The following is a 25483-nucleotide window of genomic DNA, read 5'->3' as shown; positions in this document are numbered from 1 at the left end:
GCTACTTTGAGCTGGCCTGCTTGTGTGTTCAGCTTACAGACTGCAATCTGTACTCCTGCATGTGTACTAACTGGAAGAACAGTGGGTTACGTGGAAGATTTTGCTGGAAGTTATTGATGTATTTGTGTTTGAGAAAATGGATGGGAACTGATACAGGTTTTTTTCCCCAGAGTCCTTACAGACCTGGTAGAATGATACACTGTCAGGTAGGCTTCAGGTTGCCCAGATGATAATGGTTTGCTCAGATCCACTGGTGGCTTGTTTTGTTCCCAGAACATATGTTTCCAGAAACATAACCCAAGTTTTCAGTACATTCAGTCCATTATTTATTGTTACATCTCTGCTGATTAATTTAGTTGCATGTCCTTTTTATTTTATCCTGTATTGAATTCATGGAGTTTGCCACGTTTCTCAAGACACGGTCAAGAGCCATTCCCTTAAATAGCCCAGATACTTGTGTAATGTAGAGCCTTTTTGTAAGTGTTCTTCCTATTTGTCTTGTATCTATAAAACTATGTAAGTCTAACCTAGAATATTAAGGGGTTTATGGCCTTACTACTTAAATGCTAGTTCAACTCAGTGGCTTGTGATATTTTATATACTCTTAATCATAGTGTTAGCCAGTATTGTCTTTAAACATATTCCATGTCCCCTGGGTGTCTACCTACCATCTGTTACTTTATCCCATTAGATTTTCACCAGATTTTCAGCACAGTATGCTGGAGAGAAAATGGGAAAAACCCTCCTTATAGTTTCCCTTATTGATCTCCCAGTTTAGTCTTGATTACACAGCTAATCAGATTATGGTGACTCTTTCTATTTCTCACCTCGCTGTGCTTTCCAGTTTGACCAAAAGCATATACTGGGAGCTGATTCTCTTCATTTCTGCACACAGGTATTTATGTGCATGCAGAATAAGTATACAAGATGCTTCTAAACACTGTTTTCTGTTCCACTCACTTTGCACGGTGGGTATAAAGACTTGTATGTGGGGCCCAATTCTTTGCAACTTCAGCAGCTTCACGGCCTCTGTTTCCTCCTGTGGGCCAAGGGAATCCCAGCTCTTCACAGTTGACCTGAGATGATTCAAATGCAACAGCTCCCGAAGGGCCCATCCTGCCTTCCCTCCCCTTCTTGACCCGTGCTTCTGCTCCCTGGGTGCTGTCAGCTCTGTCGTCGTGCTGCCACGCAGTGCTGAAGAATGGTTTTATTTGCGAGATGAGCTTTCAGTCAGATCAACAGTCTGATCCAGCCCCTGCCCCTGACACATGGCAACAGTAGGGCCTTAAATAAGCTTAGGCTGGCTATTAATACACAACACTGAGTCACTGCTGAAATGCTTTACTTTGCTGTGCACCCTTTTTAAAGCAAACCATTGCCGGATCTGGTCTGCCTAGAACTGGGCTAAAATTCGCCATCATGGGCCACTGAATGACAAGTGACTCAGCCATTTGTGTAGAGAGGTGAGGCAGGCACGTGTGGAGAATTACCTCAGTGGGTGTCTGCAGCCACCCTGCCTCTGCTTGAACATCACCACCCAAATAAAAACCTGGGGAAATGCTCTCCAGGCAAAAAAAGTGGGTTTCTGTTCTCTTTAAAACCTTTGAGAAATGTAATATTTTGGGAAGATGTGTGAGAATTATTTAGGAACACTGGTGGTCTTACCGCCAGATGACTGATGTCAATAAACTCTCTCATGATGATGATGATGATGTTATAAAAAGGCCTCAGCAGGCTGGAGCTTGAACCTGGTGACAGTTCCAAACAACAGAGAGCACCTTTACTGTTATCTGACCTTAACCGACATTCCTGCATTGGGGACCATTGTATTACAGGGCAGGGAGGGGTTCATTCATTCACTGCTCACTTTTTGTGTTGCTGGACAAAAGCTTGCCTGATAAAACTGCATGTTTTCATGGCTAATGAGCTCAGCCAGTCCATGTACTACAGGAATTAAACTGTATGGAATATTACTGTGAAATACTTAGGTTCATTTACAAATACAAAGATTCATGTGTACAAATTGGCTTCAGTCTTAATTGATTTAGAATACTTGATTAGACAACACAGCTGAGCCAGTGTAACTCTTGCTGCTGCTGAGAGATGGTTCAGCCCTTGCTTTTGTCTTCCCTCCCTTCTGGCCATATGGTGCTTGTCTGACTCCTTGCTCCACCGCTGAACTCCATCCTTCCTGGAAGAGATCAAGCCATTTTATCTGGTTTGATGGTATCAAACAGGTGTGAAGAACTGTGTGCTTCCCTTCTGGAAACTGCATTTCAGCACAAGGATTGCTGGTCTAGTGAAAAAACCTCCAGTGCCAGGAGATATGAGCTAGGTCAGCATGGGTCCATTTCTACTTACTGTTTTGATCAAGAAAAGGAGTAGTCTGGTTTTACATATCTCTTCTGTGATATATTTTTAGACGTTACCACCTGCACATGATACAATAGTACCATGGCAAAAAGACGGGGAAAAAAAAGGGGGGGGGGGGGCGGGGAGAGAGTGAGAGAGAGGAAAGAATGGCATTTCTAGCACAGATGGCATGATTGATAGAGCTGTGGTTTTACATACTTGGAATTTTAGTGGAGTGAGGAAACTTTCTACTCTCAACCTTACAGTATCCTGCATTCCAAAATAAAAGATATTAAAAAATGCCTTGGTGTGTGTATACTTGGCAGAAAAACAAGACTTACTACTTTACGCAGTAAAAATCAGTGGTCATAGAACAAAGTGGTTCTTCATCAGCTAGTCATGCAGAATGTGGCAATGCTTCAGTAGTTTTTGTGACAGATGAGGGCGTAATGTCTTTGAAGGACAGGCACTCCCTTGTGTTTATTCAAACTTTCTGTCTTATTGGGATTCTGTAAAGCTAGCAAGAGTCACCTTTGGTCTACTGCCATCCTTTATGGTAGCCCCATTGCAAAGCATCGTGTGAAGTAATGTAGTAACTCTGGGAAACAGTTACAGAGTTGGTGGCACTAGGAATGGTAGGTTGGGTAGCATCTTGATTTAACAGCCTTAGCAAGCACGTATGAAAGTACAAATGTCAGGGTTACAGGGGCAAAGTTAATGCTTGCGCTCAAAAGCTGGAGCAGGCACTAGGGCGAGAAACATCCTTGTTAGTGTTGCCAGAGTTCAGCTGCTGCTGTTTGCCAAAGGTGGGAGCAGCAGTGGGCAGTGGTGGGAGCTGCCCAGAGCCCAGCGGGGGCGGGGGTGGTGGGAAGGGAGAGGTTAGAGCAAGGCTGTGCCTCTGGCTAGGGGAAGCAAGGAAGAGGAGATGCCCTACATTTTGGCAGCTTGGATGTGCTGTTCTCATATTTAGGGTTTGCACAGTCTTAATGCCATTTTCTTTTATGTGTAGTCTTCATAGCTGTTTTACTGTTTTCTGTAGAGAAAGGAAACTTCCAAGGTGTAGTGCTAAAAACACATAGTATTGACAGTGGTCCTAGGTTTGGGATTTCTGGCCGTTGGCACTGTGTGACAAACTCTCTTAAAGCTTACCTACACAAGTACCTTAGGTAGCAGGATTGTACTGCTGTCTCTTGTGGACCAGCCATTGGAAAGGGATGGCTATGCTGGATGTAATGAATTAAACGTGCCTTTGCACCAGCAGAGCCAAGCCAGGTGGGTCTGCCAGGACCCTCTGTGGGCCGAGCTGAGCCTGAGACATGGCAGCTGTGGCGGCTCCAGGGAATCACCTTCTGTTTGTGCAGCCTCTGGCTAGAGAATGGGTCTGGTGCAGCATGCTTATGCCAGTCAAGCAGAAGCCATCATAAGTGACCAAATGTGTGTCCCCCACCAGTTGGGCTTCCTTCAGGCCTGGCTGGGTGACCCAGCAGAGCCGCCGGCCGCCTGGGGGCTGGCTGGAGCCTGACTTTGTGTTGAAATGAAAAGCCAGGGCTGGGTGGGCAGCACGCATGGTATAGTGGGGGGAACCCAGCAGCTTTTTTTAGTAGTCTTAGCTGACGAAAACTATGTGGGATTTTTTTTCCCCAGCAGTTTTTGAGCATAGCCAAGTCTGAACACATTTTCCATGGGACTAAAAAGGCATCTCCCTGTGCCCAGGGATTCTTGCTGTCAATTTCAAAACACTGCTGTAAAATAAGGAGATTTACAAAAATGACAAGAAAGAGGATTATAATAGAAAACAAAAGTAGATGTAAGTGTAGGTATCATGGCTTCTTGCTTTACATGTGGGTACAGACCTTTATATTCTCAAGCGATCAGCTATTTTGAATATCCAGTTTTGTACACTGTTGGGGTGCTCAGTGGTTTTGAGAGTCTGGTCCCCAAACAATTTGAGTGAGGTTACCTACACGTGAGAGAGGTTGCTTACAGCCATGTTGGTTACAAAAATTAGGTCATGTATGTGCATCCATACAGGTGCACATATACGTGTGTGTGTGTGTGTCTGCACATTAAATTTCATGCTCGTTACAATCACTTCCTTCCCATCCTGACCCCAAGGTTTGGAGCCGTTTTTCACACCGTGCACAAGGCAGTATCTTAGACCTACAGGTTCTGCAAAAGCAAAGTATTTTCTAACAGCAGCAGCTAATTTTTTGGAAAGGCAGAAGTGTAAGGAAGCAGCATTATTTCGCAGGTTGGTAAGGTTTTGCAGGGTTGAACTGTAGGATCAGCAGCTGGCATAGGGCAGGCACTCGCTATGCATATTGATGTGTTCGCATCCAGGCCTCCCCATCCTTCCCTCCTTCCCGCCTCCCTCCCTCCCTCCCCCCTCCCCCAGCCCCATCTGCACTGCTGCACCCTGACTCATACCAGGCAAGTACAGAAATGGCTGTGGTTGTACCTGTTTGTGGGTGATGGGTTGTTTTTCCCCCTCGGATCGCTGCAGGCACGGAAGAGAACAGCAGCTTATCAAGCACTTCAATCTGGTTTGCTGAGTGTAACAGCTTATGAGAAAATGGCTGCCTTGTTTTCCAGAGCTGTCCCAGGGATGACCACGCAAGAGAAAATGAGGATCTGAGCATAAGAAATCTCTCAGCAGTTTCCCGGGCCATTTAGCATTTATAAATACACTATGAAGAATCCTTTTTCTTTTCAGGTAGCTGCCTGCCTTTAGTCCTTGCAGATTTGTCATTCAGCACTGTCATTCTGGCTGGTCTGCTTCAAGAGTTGGCTTCTTCAGAGGAAGGGTAGGAAGGAGCCATTCCAAGTGCTCATCAGTGCTCCTTGGGAACCCTTCCCAGATAGGGGTGTGCGCATGTGTGTCTCTATGCATATGCACGAATATATATACACACACATACATACAAGGTGAGATTTTAGGTTCGAAATTTGTCTTCTGCAGTGCTGGTACTGTAATCACTCACTTTTTAGTGATGATATTAATGAAGTGTTGTTTTCTAAAGTATTTAGTGCTTCTAAAATTACTTTCTTAATTTTCTGACCTTTTGAGTGACATAGTATTGCATTATTAGTAGACATGATGTGTTGTGAAATAGAGATGCATATAACCATTACGTTGAAGTATCTTTAGGCCAAGAAGGTTTTAATAGTAACGCAGAAATGATCTGCACAAAACGACTTCCTCTGAATAGCCTACTACAAAATTCTCTGCTGTTCAAGTGCACTAGCCCATTACTAAGTGGGATAATAAAAACAATTTCTAGCAAATTGTACTAGCTTTTTGCAGCAGTTTGTTTCCTTCCATTCTTCAAATGATTTTGATGCTTTAATGAATTAGATCTCTCAGTATCCTGTTGAAAAAGGCAGAAATGTTATCATGAACTCTAGGAGAGCAAGTAACTTATTTTGGAATATCATGGGAAGTCTCTTAATAAGAGCGATTAGCTCCTTTAGCATTTGGCCCTGTAAAATAAATGTCTCATAAACTCTGGTAGATTTAGCTGTGGTGGTTAAAGATGTGACAATTATCTGTTGTACACATCTGCTGGGCTTAATCCTTCATCGACTGCTCAAGCAAATGTAGGCTAGCCAGTGAGCTGCCATGGAAGCACTGCAGCCCTGGGCTCACATAACCCCTTCTGTCTGGTAGGTTATGCAGGGGAGTTCTCTGGTCTGAAACAACCAGAGCTCTTAACAGCCAGGCTCATAATCATCTGCATCTGTTTACAGTACTAAGGAAGAGGAAAAAAGAAAAGAGTAGGGGAAAAATAAACAAGCAAAAAACCCAGACAGAGCCAGGCATGTTGCCTTTAACTGTGGGCTTCCCTACCAGCTTCCAAGCAGTGTTTCAGAAGTGTTGTTTTCAGGTAACTGCTAGGAGTATCAATATTGTGGCACTGATGTACATTGGTTTCTGAGAGCTTATTTCTTTCCCTGAATAAGCTTTTCCTCTTCTTCCCTGTCATCTCTAACACAATAGTGCAATAAGCTTTTTCTGCAGGGCCGGTGTTGCTTTTGAGCATAGTCACAACCTATGCAGTCTAAATCAGTTGAAGGCAAAAGGTAGAGTACTCTTCTTTTGTAATGAGCTGTAGAGAGAAAGATGTTTGGCTCCCTTTTTCTCTGTTAAATGTAGCACTGTGAAACCTATACTAGAACACCTCCAGTTCTGTGGATGCTACACTGCACATTGGTTGGAAACACGAGAGTGCCCATGTAGCCGATTCCCTCTTCCAGAGGTCGGCTGTGCTGCTTCAGTGTCGCTGCAAGCCTAGGGGAAATGCTGCACAGAGATCACTGCAGCTGCACCAATATCAAACAGAAGATGTGTTCTTGTGAATGTAAGCCCTCACTGTGTTTCCTTTGTGTTTTCTAGAGCTGTCCACGTAACCTTGTTTTCGTATTGGGGGGAAAAAAAAGGCTTTTTCAAGGGACTACACATTGAAGTTGTGTGCGTATCAAAGGAATAGAAGGGATGCTATTTGTAGGAGATATTACAGTTTGCTACAGTTTGCTTCATTTATTCTTCTGCCACCGTCATTTCTATTTTAAAAACTAGAGCAGAGGGGTCTGAAAATGGTACTGGAGAGAAAACTGCAGTATTTGTTTTGAAAAAAAACCTTTGGAAAGAATACCTGTTTCATACTGCTGTGCCAGCATGGAAGCTGGCAGGGCTGCTCCTTCCCTCTGAGCAAGGCTTCACTGCAGTGCTTTTTGGAGCAGGCTTGTTACCCAACTGACTGCTTTTATGATGTCCCTTGTTTTGGATGGATCCCACAAGGTCTGTGACAACATGCATTTGGGCAGAGTGTGACAGTCTGATCAGGTGACTCTAAGAGGTGTCCACTTTAAAACAAAGAAGGACAAATTATTGAATTGAAAATGCTGAGCGATGTTTGTTTATTGGCTGTAACAGTACTGCACAGTGTGGGGTTTTGTACAGAAGCCCAAGTTAGCATGGCTAGCAAAATAGTGCAGCTTCTTTAGGGCAGTGCATTATCTGGGCCCGTTATACTTTACTACAGGAAAAATTCAATAGCATAGAACTTGGTGTTTCTTGCAGTACTCAAGCTAGTATGAATATCTCCTTTGCAGTGTGGCCTGGAGACATATGCATTGTTTTCTTACAATTTTCATCTACCATAATACATCCATCCCACATCTCTGATTTTATTCTTAAATTATAACTTCCGGGAACAAGGATTATCTTGTATCTTTTTTCATCTGGATTTTTCTAGATTTTGATATCATCCTGCATGTAAGACTCATGGTTAGGATACCTAGGCAGCAGCTTAATACAAATGATACATTATTATTGATCAAGGCTTCCTGTCTCCTGAAAACAGCTGGCTGGATTGGATGATTCTGAGCTTCTTTATACTGATATTCGCTGAGTCGTAATTCTGAAGAGAAGAATAATTAATTCAGATGTGGCTAGAAGAGGGTTTTTATCTTTAAAAAAAGCATTGCAACAAAGTGGTTCGAGTATTAGACCTATCTAATACAATTCTAAATATTTTTAAAATTAGAAAACTGAGAAGATAATGTTATTGATGTTCTGTCTTGCCTAATAAATATTTCAATGGATTAATAATGTAGAGCTGCTTTGGAGAGATCTCTGCTGGCATTTTTATTACACAAGTGAATGCTAGGCTGCTGATGTTAGGCCCCAAACCAGGCCTACTATAAAATGTTTACAATTTTGCGTTCTCTGTGTTCTAAAAATGGAGCACCTTTCACAGTCTTTTATTCTCCTATAACTTCTCCCTTTCCACACAATCAAACCTAGAAATCAGTTGTGTGCTTTGCTGGGCTGACATGCATTCCACTTTATTTTTCAGTTTCATCAGTAATAAGCTTTTCCCAGATTGTACTGGTGCTCCATTGACGTAATGATGTTATGCCTTATTCACACCAAAAATCTAGTGAAGTCTCCCTACAGATTCTACAGTCTTTGCAGTGGGATCGTGGAAATGAATAAAATAATTCAGATTAATAGCTTTAATTTCTCAGCACTTCATTCTTGTTTTTCTTGAACTAGAATGTACATTTACAATACTATGTTAGGATTTATTGAGTCTCTCTATCCTATATATACCCTCTCTGGCTTCTCTGTTAGCTTTGAAGTGATAGTATGCTGTGCACCTTCTGGCTTCCATAGAGTGGGGAAAGAGAAAAAAACCCACTCTCTTCAGGACTTTTAAATCCTCTTCAAGAATATAGTATTACGGTATCTTCAGTAATACTGAAAGTCAGGATGCCTTTGCATGCCCACCTGGATACAAAAGAAATACATTTAAATTACAAGAATTTGTTGAAAAATGTGCTTGTGAGCACAATGCGGAAGCCCTTCTTAGGGAAGGAAGTTTCGGTGTCCTTTCTCCTGCATTTGACACCATTTCTGGAGTGTTTAAATGAGGGAGTCTGAAGTGTACCCAGAGGACCAAAAGTCATGAGAATGTTGACAGCTCCAACACACAACAGAACTTGTCTTAAATAATATTCTCACACAAATGGATTTTCTCATTAGCATTGTCAAGTATATTCCATAGCGATGATCATGTTTGCACAAGGCCGTGTAAGGCCTAAGCAGTCTGCAAATGGATTTTCTTTTATTTCAAATAGTGGTTCTAGATTGAGAACCCCAGAGACAGCTTGCTTTCAAGTTTGAACTCAGCTCTCTTTAAACTGATGGCAAAAAAAAACTTAAAAAAAAAAAAAGGGGGTGGGGGGAAGCAGCACGTGTGGTTTATTTTGTCTCATTTCTTTTCAGTTGCTCTTTCTTTCATGTGCCTGTGCGTTGCATACTTCATTCTAGCTTTTGAGACTGACAGCACATCCCCAATGCCATGCTGCTGCCTAGTTTTGCAGGTCAGTTTGCTGTCCCCTGACAGCATGGCTGCCATTTCTGGCTTGGCCTACACCATAGGGCTCTGCTGATGAGGAGTGGACAGGAAAGAGAGGAAAGGGCCCTCCTCAGGGCCATAAAAAATGCTGGCAGAGGCGCCATCTGCCAGACTGTGGGTTTTTCTATCATTGTACCTAGTGTCACTTGGGAAGACGGTGGGTCCTTGATGGCAAAGACACACTTCCTACTGTGTGCATGGTATCTCTGCTAAACCAGAAGAGGCTTTCTGATGGAGAGAGATCCTCAGATCTGAAGGTTGGACCTACTTCAGAAAGTCTGGACACCAGAGTTAATCTAAAGTGGTTATGTTATTCCTCCTTGCCTGTTTTGCCAGTGAAGTACCATCTGGCTTTCATCATTTGCTTGGGTGGAAGCTACTTTGCACTGCTAATACCAGTCCAAAGCTAAAGGTTATTACCACCTTTTTGTCCCAGCAGCATATCCACATTAGCATTGTACTATTAGCAGTAGGTAGCTGAAGGCTTTTTGATTTGTATGATTGTGGTTTCAGACAGGAATAGGCTTTATTATATTGCTTGTGTACAAGTACAGTAAGTTTTATATGAAAAGGTGGCATAAATCTACTCTAAATGAAAAGAGGCTGCTTTTATTGTAATGTAGCTACTCAGAGTACTTTATTGATGCATACACTTGGGAGAGGTTTTGGTTGTTTGTTGCAAACTACTGTTAGCCCTGAACCTGTAAGAAAATAAAACTGAATTGTGTTTTTTCTGGAGCATAGAATTTTAAACTTAAGGACACATAAGCAGGTTACTGTGTGCTAACAATTTATTTTATTTTGAAGAAAGAGTGCTAAGTTCATTTGTGCTACTTTTTATGTGCTGTGAGCTTAGAATATCTGCATAGATACACTTCTGTTGATACGAGTAGTAAGTTGGAGGATGTCTACAGAACCTCAGTTTCTAAGCCTTAAAATGCAGTTCTGTCCTGGGATCCAACTTAAGAGAGTCATACTGCAGTCAGTCATAATCACAACTATATCTATGCACAAAAGGTAAAGAATATACAATTTCCCAGTTGTGACAGGGAGCAGAATAAAATATTTCATCATGGATGTTCTGAGGAAAGGTACCTACCTGACTTTCTGATAGAGTTGGCAGTTAAAGTTGGTTTTATCAGTAAATTGGACAAATTTGATTTGAAAGTAGCAGCACACAGAAAGCATGGAGCACAATAATGTTGTCACGAGAATCAGTTTTCACATTAAGATTCATAGACCTGGATTTGGACCTCAGATTCACCAGTGAAAATCTGGAAAAGCTTAATCTGTAATTCATGTGATTCTCTCCAGACATACTGTGCTGGAACTGAGTGCAGACTCAGCCAACCCACTCCAGGCTAAATTGTTCACCTGTTTATTCACCTATGCAAGTGTTCATGTACTCACCCACTGACACAATTTCCTATGAAGCCAGAAGAAAGAGGCACATTTTATGGAAACATGGAAATCTTGAAATTCATAACTTCTGACAGCCATTACAAATAAGTAGCCATATCTGTTACCAGTGCCCAGAGTTACCTGGTATCCTTTCTTTATGTAATTTCTTAGAGTAATTAAAAAAAAAAAAATCAGCCTTCTTTTCACTTGTTATTTATTATTCATACCATTAATAACAGTTCACTACTTGGCTTTTATTTTCATTGATATCTTGGCTATTTTAACACAATAGCTATGCATGGTTTGTTTCCTTGCTTTACATGGCAGTGTGCTTTTTTTCACCGTGTGTTTTTTTCAGTTTTATCATCTGGAAATATTATTAAAGATATTATATACCTTTTCTTCATGCAAAGTCGTGGTGCATCTGTTGACCTTCAGGGCATATTGCTGGGGCCATCTGGTTTTCAAGGGAAGTGGGGGTTGGTGAGGAATGGGGAAGGATTTAAGGCAGAAGGAGATATTAGGTTACTTATATGTTATTTGATTAAGGTTTTGTTTTGTCAAATGGTAAGGCTGATTGGTACTTTGTTACAGTGTTTAACTTTCTGTAGTCTTTGTTTTTTCTTGGGGTTTTTGTTGTTATTCTGAAGGGGTGCTGGGCTGGGGAAGCTCCATGTGAGTGTGCTTGCGTGTATCAAAATAAACAAAACACTGTGTCCCCAAACTGCTGTGAAGTGTTGACCAGTGCTCCTGTTGTAGTCTATTAGTAGCAGGATTAAATGACATTGTTTGGAAAATGTTCCTAGACTGTGTTCATCTCTCAATTGGAGAAAATGTTAGTGGCCAGTGAGGAATTAGCAGAATAAGGTATTGACCCCATTTGAACCTAGGAAAATTTATATCTAGGACATGTTTGTGTTCCGGAAAAACTTTTCCCCCAGTTTTTCAGAAAAAGAAAAGATGGTCTTTTTTTTTTAGTGGTTTTTCACCACATACGTAGGAGACACAGTGTCATTTCTGCTCTTGTCTTTCCAGATTAAAGGCATCTGACATGCGTGTGTGGGTCTGACTGGGGGCTGGAGGCAGAGCAGGGAAAAAGGGAATATCATCAGCTCTTGCTGTTCCCCATTTCCAACGTGGCCACAGCAATTGCTGTTCGGTAGTTTTGATGCATAGTTTAACATTAAAACCTACAATTTTTCGTTTTCACTTTTCTCTAGTGCCATTAAGAAACCATTAGTTGGCAATATTGTGTATACATTGATAATTTTTATTTTGTCAGTGTATGTCATATATCGTATCATGAAATACACTGCTGTGCGTAAAAAGCTTAGATTTTCATATGCTGGAAGCTGTTACAATTCAGTTAACCAAAGTCTTATACATGAACTGAAAATGTGGCACACACTTTTTTAAAAGGAGAAAGAAAAATTATTTTAAGTAAATTTACAGGACAAAGTATTTGTTTCAACTGAAAACAAGAAACAGCTTGGTTGTAAGAGAAAAGTTTAAACTCATGTTAGAAGTAATCGTCTCTAAATTAGCAAAGAGCTAATTTAAATTAAAGCAGAACTCCCCACATCAAATTATCGTGTCTTCATATGTATAAGTTCTGAGTGATCTGTTTAAAACCCAGAACAACCTTCCCAGGGTAGGGAAGGGGTATGGGGGTAATTGTAGAGAAGGTTCTCATCCCAGTGCTTCTCCTCACTGTGTGATCTCCCATAACTGACCCTCTGTGAAACAGAAGGTCCCCCCAGTCCAACAGCTCCTGCCCACATGCACATATTCTGATAACCTGTAACAAACCAAGTGTCTGGGTCGCAGTTATGGGGATATGCTAATCTCATCCTATGCTCCTGTATTAAATAATATCCACAACACTTAAATATTCAATTTATTGTCAGTCTTCTCAGTGGATTTATTCCTCCGTCTTTGCCACTGTATTTTAGGAGTACATAAGCCAGTTGAGTAATAACACTTTCCTTACGAATAAATCATTATGTATGCAGAAGAAAGAGCAGAAGAAACAATGCACCTTTGTGGTGCTGATCAGTTCAGCCTGAATTTCGAGAAGTACAGAAATGGGGGGGACAACACCCTAACTTCTGTGAGGAAAGAGAAAACTTAAGTAAACACATTAGGAAGGTTTACTTAATCAATTGTGATTTCTTGGAATAGTTCATATATTTTAAGTGTTTTATCAGTCTGATGTGTCATTCCAGTCTTGCTCTTATGCCTTTTCTCCGATTTCTTTTAGATAAGCTGTAAACTTAAGAGTGAGGCAAAAGAGTTTTTAGAAGCATGGTGCATATGTTAAAAGCTTGCTTTGATGTTTTCCTTTTAATATAATAAAAGCATTGCAGAGGTTTACCTAAATAAAACTCTCTGTGACCCGTCTCACTTTTTTTGTTTAAGGAGGCGTTAACTAATCTTGATTTTGTTGGCTATTGTGAAACAGCAGAAAATAAAAAGTTAGTAGGCTATTGTCTTTGCTCTGGGATTTCCGATGTCCGTGATCAAAAGCCTTTCTCATGAAGCCATGCATGGGTTTGCAGAAATTCCACCCAGGGCTTGTAGCTGCCTGAGTTAGAAAGCTTTCAAGACTGTGTAGCTTTTCTTAGGAAAACATGTTAAAACACCAAACATCTGTTAGAAGACCTTTTTGTTTGGAAAGCTTCTTGAAGCACACCTTGGAATTCCTTGCTTGGTGGTAGTGAGTTTGTGTGGTAGACATGAAATAACTAGGAGTGGTATCACCTGGGTTCAACATCTGAGGGGGATGTGAAGGTGTTTGAGAGACTAGGCTTTCAAAGTGTTTCCTTCTGCCATCTGTCTGAATACACTCTTGATATGATTACAGTTTTTACCTTTTTCAACCACATACAGTAAAATCAGACACAGTAAGAACATGAACAAACAAGGAATCATGTGTTCAGGAGACCATACAGTACAAAAAGTTTAACACATAAAATTTTATTTTAGAAAACTGAAAGCCTGTACTCTAGATTAATTTGTCTGTCTCTTATTCTGTGCATCAGATCCTCATGTTCTTTGTATTTTAATGTGCTGTGTACTGTGCTTTTATTCATGCAAAAATGCTTATGGAATTGTAAATTAAATTCTTTTCTGGCTCAGACATCAACTGGATCATTAAGTAAGTTCCAAGTGTAGAGCCAAACCTTATCCTGGTTGCCTCTGTAATGTTAATGGAATAACAACAGGTGTGGTGGCAAAAATTTTTACATGGAAAATCTCAATTACTTTGGTTAGCCATAACAGAGAAAGTCTGACTTTCAAGTCCAGGCAGAAGTCGCAGGATGTGAATCTGGAATAACACTGGTAGGCTGAATAGATTTGGTGACAAGTCACTGTAGTCCCTTAACTGTATATCTGAAGAAATAAAATTCTTATTTGAAATTCTATTTCAAATAAGAAGTGATTTTATTTTCTCATTAGAATAGCACATTTTGGTTTTCTTATCAAAGCAACAATTTTTTCATAGAAAATGTTCATCTTTTCTAAAGTTCTGAAGAGTACGAAGGACGTTAATGAAGTACCTTGATGGTTGTTTATAGGAAACATTTTTCCAGTAGAAGAGGCAGCACGAAAAGAAACACGGAGATCACCATTTGAAAATGTAGGAAGTAGACAAGGGCACTAACATGCAGATAAGATAAAGAAGGTTAGAGAAGAACTATGAAAGGCCTTACAAAGGCGGGGGACAGGAAGGCTTGCATTTGAGGTGTTAGTGTGATTTAGTGGTAGGTTACTTAGAAATGTTACACATAAACTTTGTGATTAATAAGAGTTGTGTTCAGGTGTTATACACACACTGGACCAGGTTGCCCAGAGAAGTTTTGGGTGCCCCATCACTGGAAGTCTTCAAGGCCAGGTTGGATGGGGCTTTGAGCAACCTGGTCTAGTTAAAGACATCTCTCCCCATGGCAGGTGTGTGGGACTAGGTGATATTCGAAGGTCCCTTCCAACCCAAACCAGTCTGTTATTCTATGATTCTGTAGGAAAACAAAGTTAATTTTGGGGAGATTTTTCCAGATGGAGATCTGTACTAATGTATAGGTTAAAGGTAACGTTATCAAGTGTTACAAGTATGTGTGACAAACAAGATGACTGTGATGCTGACAGTACTGAAGTATTAATGTAGCAAGAAGGGCTGCCGAGCAAGGGGAAGAAGGAGTACTGAGTGTTCAAAATTAGTCTGGAGTTGACAGCCAAAAGTCCTGATCACATCAGAAACAGATGAGGATTCCGGTCTTCAGTGGAGAAGAGGCAAGTCTGGAGCACAGACTATCTATTCATAAATGAGAATTAAAATCACTTTTGAATGAGATTCCCTTGTGCGTGGAGAATAAGAGAGTCAAGGACAGAGGTCTGTGGAATCCCCAGATGAAGTATAAAATACAATTAATTGTGAATAGGAACATTAAAGCAAAGAGTAATTCTGTATACTTTATGAAGAAATTTAGGAAATGAGCAGTTTCTTTTTCAGTTGAAGCTGTGCTTATAGGCAACATTCATGTTTCAGTCAATGTTTTATTTTGATTTTGGTTTTTATAGTAGGATTGAATTTCAAAAGTAGAAAAATCAGTATACTAGAGTACTTCTAGAAACACTAGAAGTTGGAGTAAAAAACCCTGTCATGTTCTGATAAATACTTTACATTTGCAGTTTATGTTGATTGCAAAGGAGAAACCTGTCATTTTACCATTTATTGAGTTAAATGATACACTGAATTGAACTAAATCACCATTAAACAGGAAAGAATTCTGAACAAACAAGTATATTTACATGAGAAGTTCCATTAAACCCCATAGATACTAGCAGTGAATAAATAAACTGTATAAACATGGAAGCAAATTCATCTGGATTTTCAGGGTGATGCTGCCTAACTCTTTTTGTTGAAAAAATATAAAAAAACCCCACACACATGTACATACACACATGAGAAAGAAAAGTAGAAGACTGTATTTCTAGTCTCTTAGCTGTATCCTTGTTACTTTTTATGACTTTTATGGGTGGGATCACTCACCTAACATCTCGCCCAACCTAACTTGGGTTACACAGATGTCAGGCAACAGAGGTGTCTGTCTACCTCGGAGCCATCCCTGACGCGGGCTTAGGTGCACCCAACACATGGCCTTTCTCCTTCTGGGGCAGGGTCTCACCTGTCAGGTGTATCATGCTCCAGAAGTTCCCACCTCCTGACTTTGAGAGGAGCCTTGCTCGTTGGACACATGTCTATATTGTGCCTGTCAACAAGACATCAACCCAGCTATTAGCTTCTGCTACATTTCAGTAGCTTCAATGATTGACTCCTTATCGTCCCTTAAATACTTAAAGTGTAGCTGAGCTTGCATTCATTTTATATGTATTTTTAATCAGCTATGCCTGCTGGCCAAGGTTTTTATTTGTCTGAAATGATATCTGATGTTATGATCTCTCTGAAATTGAAGTAACTTGCTATAAAGTGCTTGCTAAAAGAGGAAAACTAAGGTAAGCTGCAGAGAGAAGACACTGAAGTAAGAACACGGGTTCACTGTCAAAGAGATCCCAAAGCAAACAGTACTGGAGGGGTATTGAGTGAGGTCAGTAGGGAGGAGCTGAGTAGCCCTAGGCATGTTTATAACTAATTTTTGAAATACTACAAATGTAGCTCACGTTATAAATAACCATATGTTCATTAAATAACCAAAGAAGGAAAATCTGGGAAAAGTTAGTCCAGACATTTATAACTTTTTTTAAAGGTAGTTGATTTTTTCCATATGATTTTCAGACTAAGAAACTATTTTCATCTCTTGTGGACTGCTCATTGTTTTTGAGAACTGCAGTAAAGGAAAAGAGCAAAGTTACCATCCAACCTTAAATGCAAAACACGAAAACATTTGGGATTTGAGCTGACTTGGTTGCTTGATATAGCTTTTACTTTATAGCAGAGGTCTATAGCAAAGCTTCACTGAAAACTTAATGTAGCTTATTTTCCCAAAGTCCAAATTGATGGTTGAATGCCTGAACAGAGAGAAGAATGTGTGTTCTGCCTGCCAAACTGAAGAGTTGTTGTTTAATGTATATTATGCAGTTCATCCTCATCATAAAGAATGTGCTGGTTTTCTATTTCAAATTTCATATTCAACCATAATACAGATGTATACAAAAAAATACAAGCTTTATGTGAGGAGTACACAATGAAGGTGAATTCATAAAGGAAGAGTAGCTCACAATAGAAAAAACTGGAATAGATACAGATTACAGACACTATTGTAAATGTCAAGTAGAGTTTGACAGCTTGTAGGTTGGAGACATAATTAAAAAAAAATTCCATACATGTGCAGACTGCCTTTTAGCATGAAGAACTGGCACATAGCGAAATAAGAAGGTGAGTAGCATATGGGGGATTAAGGCAGCTGAGTTCTAGTGGAAATTGAAGGCAGACAAATAGGCCTTCAAGACAAAGATGACCATAGTGGTAGCAGTGGTGGTGTGTATTTGTTAATTCATGGCACAGCAATCTACACTAACTAAAAGAAGGTCTGTCTCATGCAGTTTACCATCCCAACCAGAGCCTCTGTAATACAGAAAAGAGGAAAGCATCAGAGGCGAAATGTCTAGAGAATGGCAGAAGATGCCCATTAAACAGACTGGTCTGTGTGAAGTCTGTTTTGATGGAAGGAAAATGTAAGCCTTTTGTACACTGAGCTAAATTGTTAGGATTCTGGTCAGTTGAGTTAAATAAAGGCATTTAGGGGAGATCAAATTTTAAGAAAGAATTAGTATTTTTGTCAAACATAATTTTTAAAAATTGCTTTGCATTTAGACATCTCAAGCATACGAGAAAATGTAGTTTTGAAGGTAGAATACTTGTGCTCTTTAAATATTATTTCTGTGTATACTTACTTTTGGCTTCAGTTTATATTACAAATACAATGACACTTAGCTGTGACCCTGCAGAAGGAGAGATTAGTTTGGTAATGTAAACTATTTTGGGAACTGAGCTGTGTATTTATTTCTATATCTTTCTTTTTAGTCTCTTGCTTGGATTTCTCTGGATGTTTTCATCATAGTTAAGCTTACCACTTCCATTTTTTAGGTCATGCTTTTTAATCAATGTTCTGCAAGTCTTGCAGTATTGCCTGACAAATGGCATCCACACCACAGCTGCTGCATCATGAGGAGATTCTGCTGAATCACAAGTCAGTATGAATCTCTTGAAAAGAAAGTATTTGATTTTTTTACTATAATGGAACAGATTTTCTTTGCATTTTAATATGAAATGCAAAATCATGACCTATAAGTCCTATTAAGTGTTCCACAAAGTTGGGATCTATTAAGTCTTGAATGTATTATTTTCATTGATCTGATGAAAATAATATTCATACAGTGTTTGCTGCTGGAGTTTTAGAGACAGTCATCAACTTAAATGTGAGAAGACTCTTAACTATGCACCTGGACCTGGCCAGGGTAGTAAACCCACATTTGGCCATGTAGTCTTTCCAGCAGGTGAAGGGCTTTTCTTCATTTCTGCCTATCAATTCAGCAAATACCTTGAACATGAATAACTGCTTAGGAGATTACTAGGCAGGAAAGTCCCTGCTTTCTCCCAGTTAGTAGTTTCATTAGAAAACCAAGAGAGAGAGGCTGATACCTGTTGATTTTAAAACCTTGGAGGACATAGGGACCAGAAATACTCAGTTAATTTTGCTAGTTATAGATAATTCCTCTTGAATGTATTGATTTGGTTCAAAAGGCAGAACTGTTTTATTAAATATCATGCATGTTTTACATAAACTTTTATTAATGAATAAAACATAGTTTCAAACAATCTTACTGTGTTTTAATTGATGGTTAATTTCCATTTTAAAAAATTATGACCCTGTATAATAAGGGGTGATTCATTACTTACTAGCTAAATGGTGTGTAAAAATAGTAAATGTGGGTTAGCACAGATTAGTCCATAGGTATGTATGTAACACAGCTTCATGGTAAGCAAGTAGTAGTATCGAGTTGGTGTAAAGATTCTATTTCATCATATATTAATCAGTGTGTACTAAGAAGTTTTAAAAGGTAACTAAAACCACGAGTGTTTTAAATGGTTAGGCAGCACCAGAATCTTTTTGGCCAGGATCCACAAAACACATAGAGTGTTGGCTGAAGTGAAGTGGGTGAGCTCTGGGAGGGGGAGATAACAGCAGCAAGGCACCATTTGCACCCCTTCAGAAGGAGGTTAAACTGGGCGTACAGCTGAAGTTCAAGGTACAGAGCGCAGGCCATAGCCATTTTGGCCGTGCTCGCCCTTTCTGCCTTGCCTCCTCTCACGCCCAGAGGCGCCCTGTCCCTCCTGCTGGTGCCTTCCCTGGCCGATGCAGCAGTGTAGCTCTGGCATACCCCATCGCTTCTCCGCCTTGGGAGCCAGAAGTTGGCCAGCCTTCCTTGAAGCTAAGCAGTTCCAGGGAAGGGACTGAAGAAACTAAAAAAGCTCAGGTTGGTTAGAAGTTGTTTTGCTGTTCTTTCTGTGACTCGCGTGTGGATTGTGTGCTGTATAGGATGTGTTTTCTGGACCGTTCTGATGGAGGTGCTAGCTGAAGCACACTTCCTAAAGCTTGAAGCAGATCTTGGTGGGGGAAAAAAGGAAAAGGAAGTAAATTATATAAATTAGATACAGAACACGCAGGTTCTGTACATGTTACCAGTAGGATAGGGGGGAAGATACTGTACTAGCTTCTTGCAAAATTGAATTTCAGCTAAGTGCTTCAGAAAGTATGATACCCAGAATAATCAGTTACTTAGTGTTTTCCATTTGAAATGCTGTCTATTCCTCATTACTCACGGTTATTTGTACAGTGTGCATGTGTTAAAGTTGAATTAATGTGTTTTATAAATAACAGGTCTTTAAACATGAAAAGTAAGGGGCCATCCAGAACGGAGGAGTGTAAAGAGTATGAGGCGTCTTCCACCTCTTTGTCAGTGGCTTGATGGTGTCATCATCACTGTTTATGTATTTATTTAACCACCTGAAATTGCTGCTGTTAGACTAGCAAGTTCATTTCTTGGCCTGGTAGAAAGTTTGAAGTGTTTCTAAATTCAGTACTGTAGTATTTAATGAGAAAGGAAGAGTTGTTGAAGAGACTGGGAACTGTGTCTCCTTTTTGCTGGGTAGATCTGAGCATGAGCATGGTGGCAGGGCACTGTGGGAAATATTAAAAGCCCCTTCAGGTGAGTCATCCATTTGTTGGGACTGTCAGTTTAGAATTGCTCTTAATACCCTATTGATTCATTGCAGGACAAGAAAAGAATGAAAAAATACAGAACTTGTGGGCCAGTTTAGAGATTCTAGAAAAAATTGCTCAAATTATTGGAAGCATAACCCTTTCTAAATGTTTTGCACTGAGCAGAGTTCAGATAGTATTTATTAAATGTCTTTTGTTTGTCTTTCCCTTTCACAGTGACATGGTAAAAGTTTCAGAAATGGTTTAACACAGTCAGATTTTCCCTGTAAACTGAGTACTTTAAATATGTAGGTGCTGAGAGTTTTCTTTGATCCCCAAAACATGTGAAGGTGGGGGATTCAGGAAAGAATGGCAGAAGAAGTGACTGTTGGGTGCCATTACAGTGTAACAAATCCCAGAGGCTGATTTGGGCTCCCCCTCACATCTGTGTATGTAGCGTGTGTTCATGAGTCTGTGCACATTTGGTAGGGTGTGTTGTAAAATCCAGAAAATTAGTCTGCTAAAGAGATCTCCTTCCCTCTTGCCTTATCCATTCTGCCTTGTGCAACAGTTGCCTAAGCCTAATTCCCTTTTATGTGATATTGATTAACAGCCATGCTGAGTCTAGGACTGTCAGAAGGACTAAAATGTATTTAATTATTCAGCTAGAATAAAGTGGAAGACAGTGCAGCAGCAGCAGCAGCTGTAACATAAGACATTGGCACTTCATCTCCAAAATACAAGAATTGTTCAGCAATAACCCAGCAAGTCTGTCCCCCTGGTTTGAAGGAAATTCATACGAGTCCAAAGATGAATGTTTGGAGAATGTGAGCGATGAGCTTGTCCTCAAGATCACTGCATACTTCGGGTATGTTCTTAGGCACAGTGCCAAGTGGTTACTCTTGCATGAAAAGAACACCATTTTACCAGAGGCACAATATTCCTTAAGTCAGATTTTCAAAAAGGAGAAAAAATGCAAGAGCATTTATCTGGTGAATTTTTTCACAGGTCTTATTACCTCTAAAAGTGTATTTTCATACATGTACATGAAGATTTCACATTTGTTGAAAAAAATGTTTTTGAAAATCCCAGTTCTCATGCATAGTTTCAATGTGCAAATTTATTGTAGAAGTATTTGCATGTTTGTCTGGTTTTGGATTTGGGACAGGTTCAAAAGAAGGAGTTGAATGCTAGAATCTTTTGCATACTTAGAATAAGAAATATAAAAAATTAGGGACAGAGTTTTGTTCAACTAATAGTGTTAAGATAGCTAAAATCACAGTTAAGTATTTTGTTCTGTAACATTACAGTGATATGTGCCACAAATCTATAGCAAGATTTTTTCCTGTGGTCATAAATTGCAAGGATTATGCATTAATGTTCCACTAAACCACCTTCACGAGGTCCCAGAGCTGTAGGCTGTTGGGGGCTGGGAGATTACCACCGCGTCCTTACTTTGTTCATACATCTTCATTGAATATCTATTTTTGCCATAGTTAAAGAAGAGATACTGGCTGAAGCGGATGTTTGACTTGATGTAGTAAGTCTGGGTTTATGGTCTTGTAATTTAAAATCTGTACTTAAAATAATTTTAAGTATTGTGTATATTATGCAGAATTATGTTTTGTGGCAAATTTAAAAATCTAAAATGCTTGCAAAGAATAACTTACGTAAATTGGAACACAAATACACTTCTTCTAGTATGAGACTGTAAGTTACATTTTGTCTGGACTGAACTGTAAGAAAAACCTTTATAGAATATGATTTATTAAATCAGAAAATAACAATAGTCTTGCTTGGATTGTTGCTAGCATATTTTAGTTAGGTGTTAGGAGCAGTTGCAGCCTGTCCCAGAGCTGTGTGTTTCTGTCTTTAAAACCAACAGCTTGGATGTGATACCATTCATTTACTCATGAGCATAGATAGAAAACACCAGTGTGCTGATGTTTAAAGGGTGTTGGTTTCATTTATGTGGGTTCATATTCAGTTTTCAACTATGGATGGATTTTTCCCCCCCTTTTTTTTTGGGGGGGAAGGGGGGTGTTAGGGTAGAAGAGACAGGAAAAGAGAATCTAGTAGCTAGTTCTGAGTTTTTAAGATTATTATTCTTAGCTTCCTCTTTAAAAATAGCCCTTCTTACAGGTTAAGACTCATGAAAGCAGCATAAAGACAACAGAACAAACAGGTGCTGTGCTTTCTTGTAAGAGTTCATGGCCCAGTCTTTCCACCACATGAGTAGATCTTCACATCTTTCATTCTCAGTTGTGTTATTTTTTTGGAGTTTTCAGCAACATGGATGGAAGACAGCTCTACGCTAGGGTTAAACTAAATCAGACCATGTCGTTACAAAGCAGAGCAGAAAGAGAGTGAGTTTATGGGGAAAATCGATTGTTGGTATGCTGGGTACAAATTAAAGCCAGCTTGCTGCACTGTTTATTTAAGAGGTGAACTTCACTGTGACCAGAAAATAGATTATGAACCTAAATAATGTCATTGTTTTACTCATTAAAGCTGGAGCAATGAAGTAGTGTTCCAGTAGCACAGCCACATATCTGTGCACAGTCTCTTCAGAGTGAGATGAGGTAGTGCTGTTATAAAAAATAAGTTATTTTTAATTAATTCTTTGTTGCATCCATAACTAGGCCTTAATTGCTATGTGATCAGCATAGCACAGGCTAGTTGCTAAATCTCTAGAGTGACTGAAATCTGTCCTGTCCTGTGTTGCCCAGTCCTTTAATAATTATGTGTCTGCATGGATTTTTTTAAACTGATACTGGACCTACGGTCTGGGGGGTAGTTCTGTCATTTCACAAGCTACATCTGGTCATGGAACAATGTATATAAACCTCTACATTTAATTTGTATTGGACAGCATTTTCAGAACAATGGTTGTAAAAAGTTTCTCAACAATATCATCTATTTAATAACAGTCATAATTGTACAGAAGTACTTGGTTCTACGTATAAAGTCCATGTCATGATAGAAATAATTCTCCCAATGCTGTGCATTTCAGCTCGATTATTATTGCATTTATTGAATGGTTGAAGTTACTCAGCCTTTGGCCTTGAGCCATTGTGGCATGCCTCAGGTGGTAAGTGAATTGCCTACAAATGCGCTGCTTGTCATTTCTTACTGCTTAATTTATTCTTTGGAATAAGTTTAGTCTCACAATAGGCAGGCATATCACGAAGCCAAAAAGCATTAGACAGGGACGAAATATTAGCCTTGTAAAGCCCTTCCCAATGTTGAGTCACTTATCTTTCATGGAAGGTAATAAATACTGAAATTAATGGCATGCTTCTGCTTTAAAGAATTTTGCAGAATGTTTGCATCTGTCAGCAGACTCCTAATGAAGTGGCCGTTCACAAGCCCCATGGTGTGTCTGTATGGCCATCAGGTCATATTTGAGCCCCTTTTTCACAGGGAGGAAGAAATGAAGTGTGTTGGTGGAGGGATGCTTGTACCTGAAAAATCACCGGTGAATTAGAATATACGCATCACCTTTAATGGTAGCTCTAGTGTAGAGTGCATTTTTAGAGTCACAGAGTCAATCTAATGCAGTTTTTATGATGGTTTATTTTTAATGTAGTATTTCTGAAGAGTCACACCACTGCCTGTTTTGGAACAGGTGCTTTTTCCTCCTGAAAACACGCTTCAGTTACATAATTTGAATAGCTCAGCAGCTCACAAAAAACCCCATGAGAAATAACAAGAACATTTTAACTTCTGCATAACGAACTTTGTTCTTCCAGAGTATGCATTGCAATGCACACAACAGAGAAGTCACTCAGATATCAACCATCGTTTATCTTGCTAGAACTGTGTAACTGTATTTCTTAATGATAGATACCTTGATACATTGCTCTTCTTACATAGCTTTTTATTATGTTATGGTATATGTTACTATTCTTTGGTGCATGACTTCAGGTTTTAAAATGAACTATCATTTTGGATGACACAAAATTATTTATTGGTTGTCTCTTTAATAAGATTGTATGCTATTATATCTTGTTCAGTAAAACCAAAATGTATTTGTAGGTCTGTATCTCTGCCAACTTCTATGGATGATGGATTCAATCTTATTAAACAGTTGGTTTGATTTCTTTAATAACTTTTTAATACTTTATGCCCAGAATGACAAAGTGTATTATCTTTTGGTACCCATGCCTGGACTACTAGAATGTGCAGTCTAAATAAATAAGACAGTATGAAGACCCTTGAAAACTAGTAGAAAAATCTTTCAATTCAGTGATGAACTGGAACACATCAAATTTCCAAATTCAGCGTGCTTTTTGGCAATCTTCGTTTCATAGCATCAGATCTTGGATGAGTTTTTTATCTTGTAAAATGTGAGTTGGCAGGGCCTGAACCCAAATCAGTTTATGACTAATTTCCAACGTTAAAATGTGGCAAATATAATGCACTACTTTATTTGTTCCATTTGCAGTATTTCTCACAAGTCCGTCCTCTCTGCCTTTTGCACAAACAGCGTATTCAGATTAGCCTGTTTGAGAATAAATGGAAAGGTTTTGTCACTTGCCGTCCTCTTTGTTTGGGATTTGTGGTGTATTTTAAGGAGATCCGTTGGGTGTATGTGGAACGGTGACTTTCACATGGAGCATTTTCTGTACTGCGACCGTTAGCAACCACAGATAAATTTAATCATACCACTCAAAAAATATGGAAAGCTGTACAGAATAATAATAAGGTGAATCATGAATTTTTAAGCTCTCAGAGGATGCTCTAAAAAGAAATTGATTAATCACAGTAACAATATAACACCTTGAAATAGACTTTTACTTGGGTGAACAGTGTAAAGTAGTAGTTTAGTATCAATATTGGAAGGCAGTACGCTCCATAAAGCCGTTCTGGCTCAGTATGGGTTTGCTGTTTTGTTAGTCGCTTTAGGATCACTTAAGATTTCACCTGTTTTAATCTTCTGCTTAATTTTGTACATGTGCATGTGTGTACACATTCAGTCTGTGAAACCCTACCCTGAATTTGATAGAGTTTATTGTTAGTTCACTCATCTGTGGCAAGAAAATGAAACCTGCTTTAGCTGTTTAGTAAGGAAAACTGATATTGAGACATTTCTCCAGACCTTCCCACAGTTTTATTCCTACCTAAGGGGAGAAGGTAGTGTTCCCACAGTTTGACAGGAATATGAAAGGGTTGTGTAGAGTTGTAGTGTATTACAGTACTGATATGCCTCCAGAAATCTTGGTGCCGCAGCCAGTGGGCCCAGAAACACAAGCATGGTTTTGCAGTACAGTTTCTCATGTGAAAACTATCAGTCAAGTAAATCCTGAGCCATCTTGCTGTGGAAAAATGGTAATTTATTCATTTTTACATTATTTCCTCCTTTTTTTTTTTTAACACTCTGCAAAAAATATGATGTAGGGAAAATGGTAGCAAAGCAATTGTTAGTTCTTCATGAAAAATTGCGGAGAAGCAGCAGTATGCACAGGCAGCATGCTTAATAGAACTAGAGTGAAAAAAGCCACTGCCGATGAGCATAACATTTAGGGCCCTAAAGCACGTTAACGTATTAAGTGGCAATAAACATATTTAAGGAAACAAAGGATA

At 39.5% G+C, this 25483-nt stretch overlaps 1 protein-coding gene and 1 long non-coding RNA gene across 7 annotated transcripts in view; one reads left to right on the top strand and one right to left on the bottom strand.

Moving 5' to 3' along the window:
- TBL1X (transducin beta like 1 X-linked) overlaps positions 1-25483 on the top strand; it is a 195838-nt gene that overhangs the window by 68509 nt on the left and 101846 nt on the right. The window contains exon 1 of one of the 6 annotated variants that reach the window (XM_080376935.1): positions 19032-19172. The exons of the other annotated variants lie outside the window; for them this stretch is intronic. The gene's annotated coding sequence lies outside the window, so the exon portion shown is untranslated. Of the gene's footprint in view, positions 1-19031; positions 19173-25483 lie in introns of those variants that run through there. 6 annotated transcript variants of the gene reach the window in all.
- Positions 1971-18897, bottom strand: LOC308059494. Its single transcript, XR_013926271.1, has 2 exons — positions 4811-18897; positions 1971-2191 (listed from the first exon to the last, which is right to left on the bottom strand). It is a non-coding gene; the product is annotated as an uncharacterized lncRNA (long non-coding RNA).

Source organism: Falco punctatus (assembly GCF_963210335.1).
Source record: "Falco punctatus genome assembly, chromosome: 2".
Classification (NCBI taxonomy): Eukaryota; Metazoa; Chordata; class Aves; order Falconiformes; family Falconidae; genus Falco; species Falco punctatus.
The sequence above is the reverse complement of the archived record's forward strand: the minus strand, read 5'-3'. Positions and strand labels throughout refer to the sequence as shown.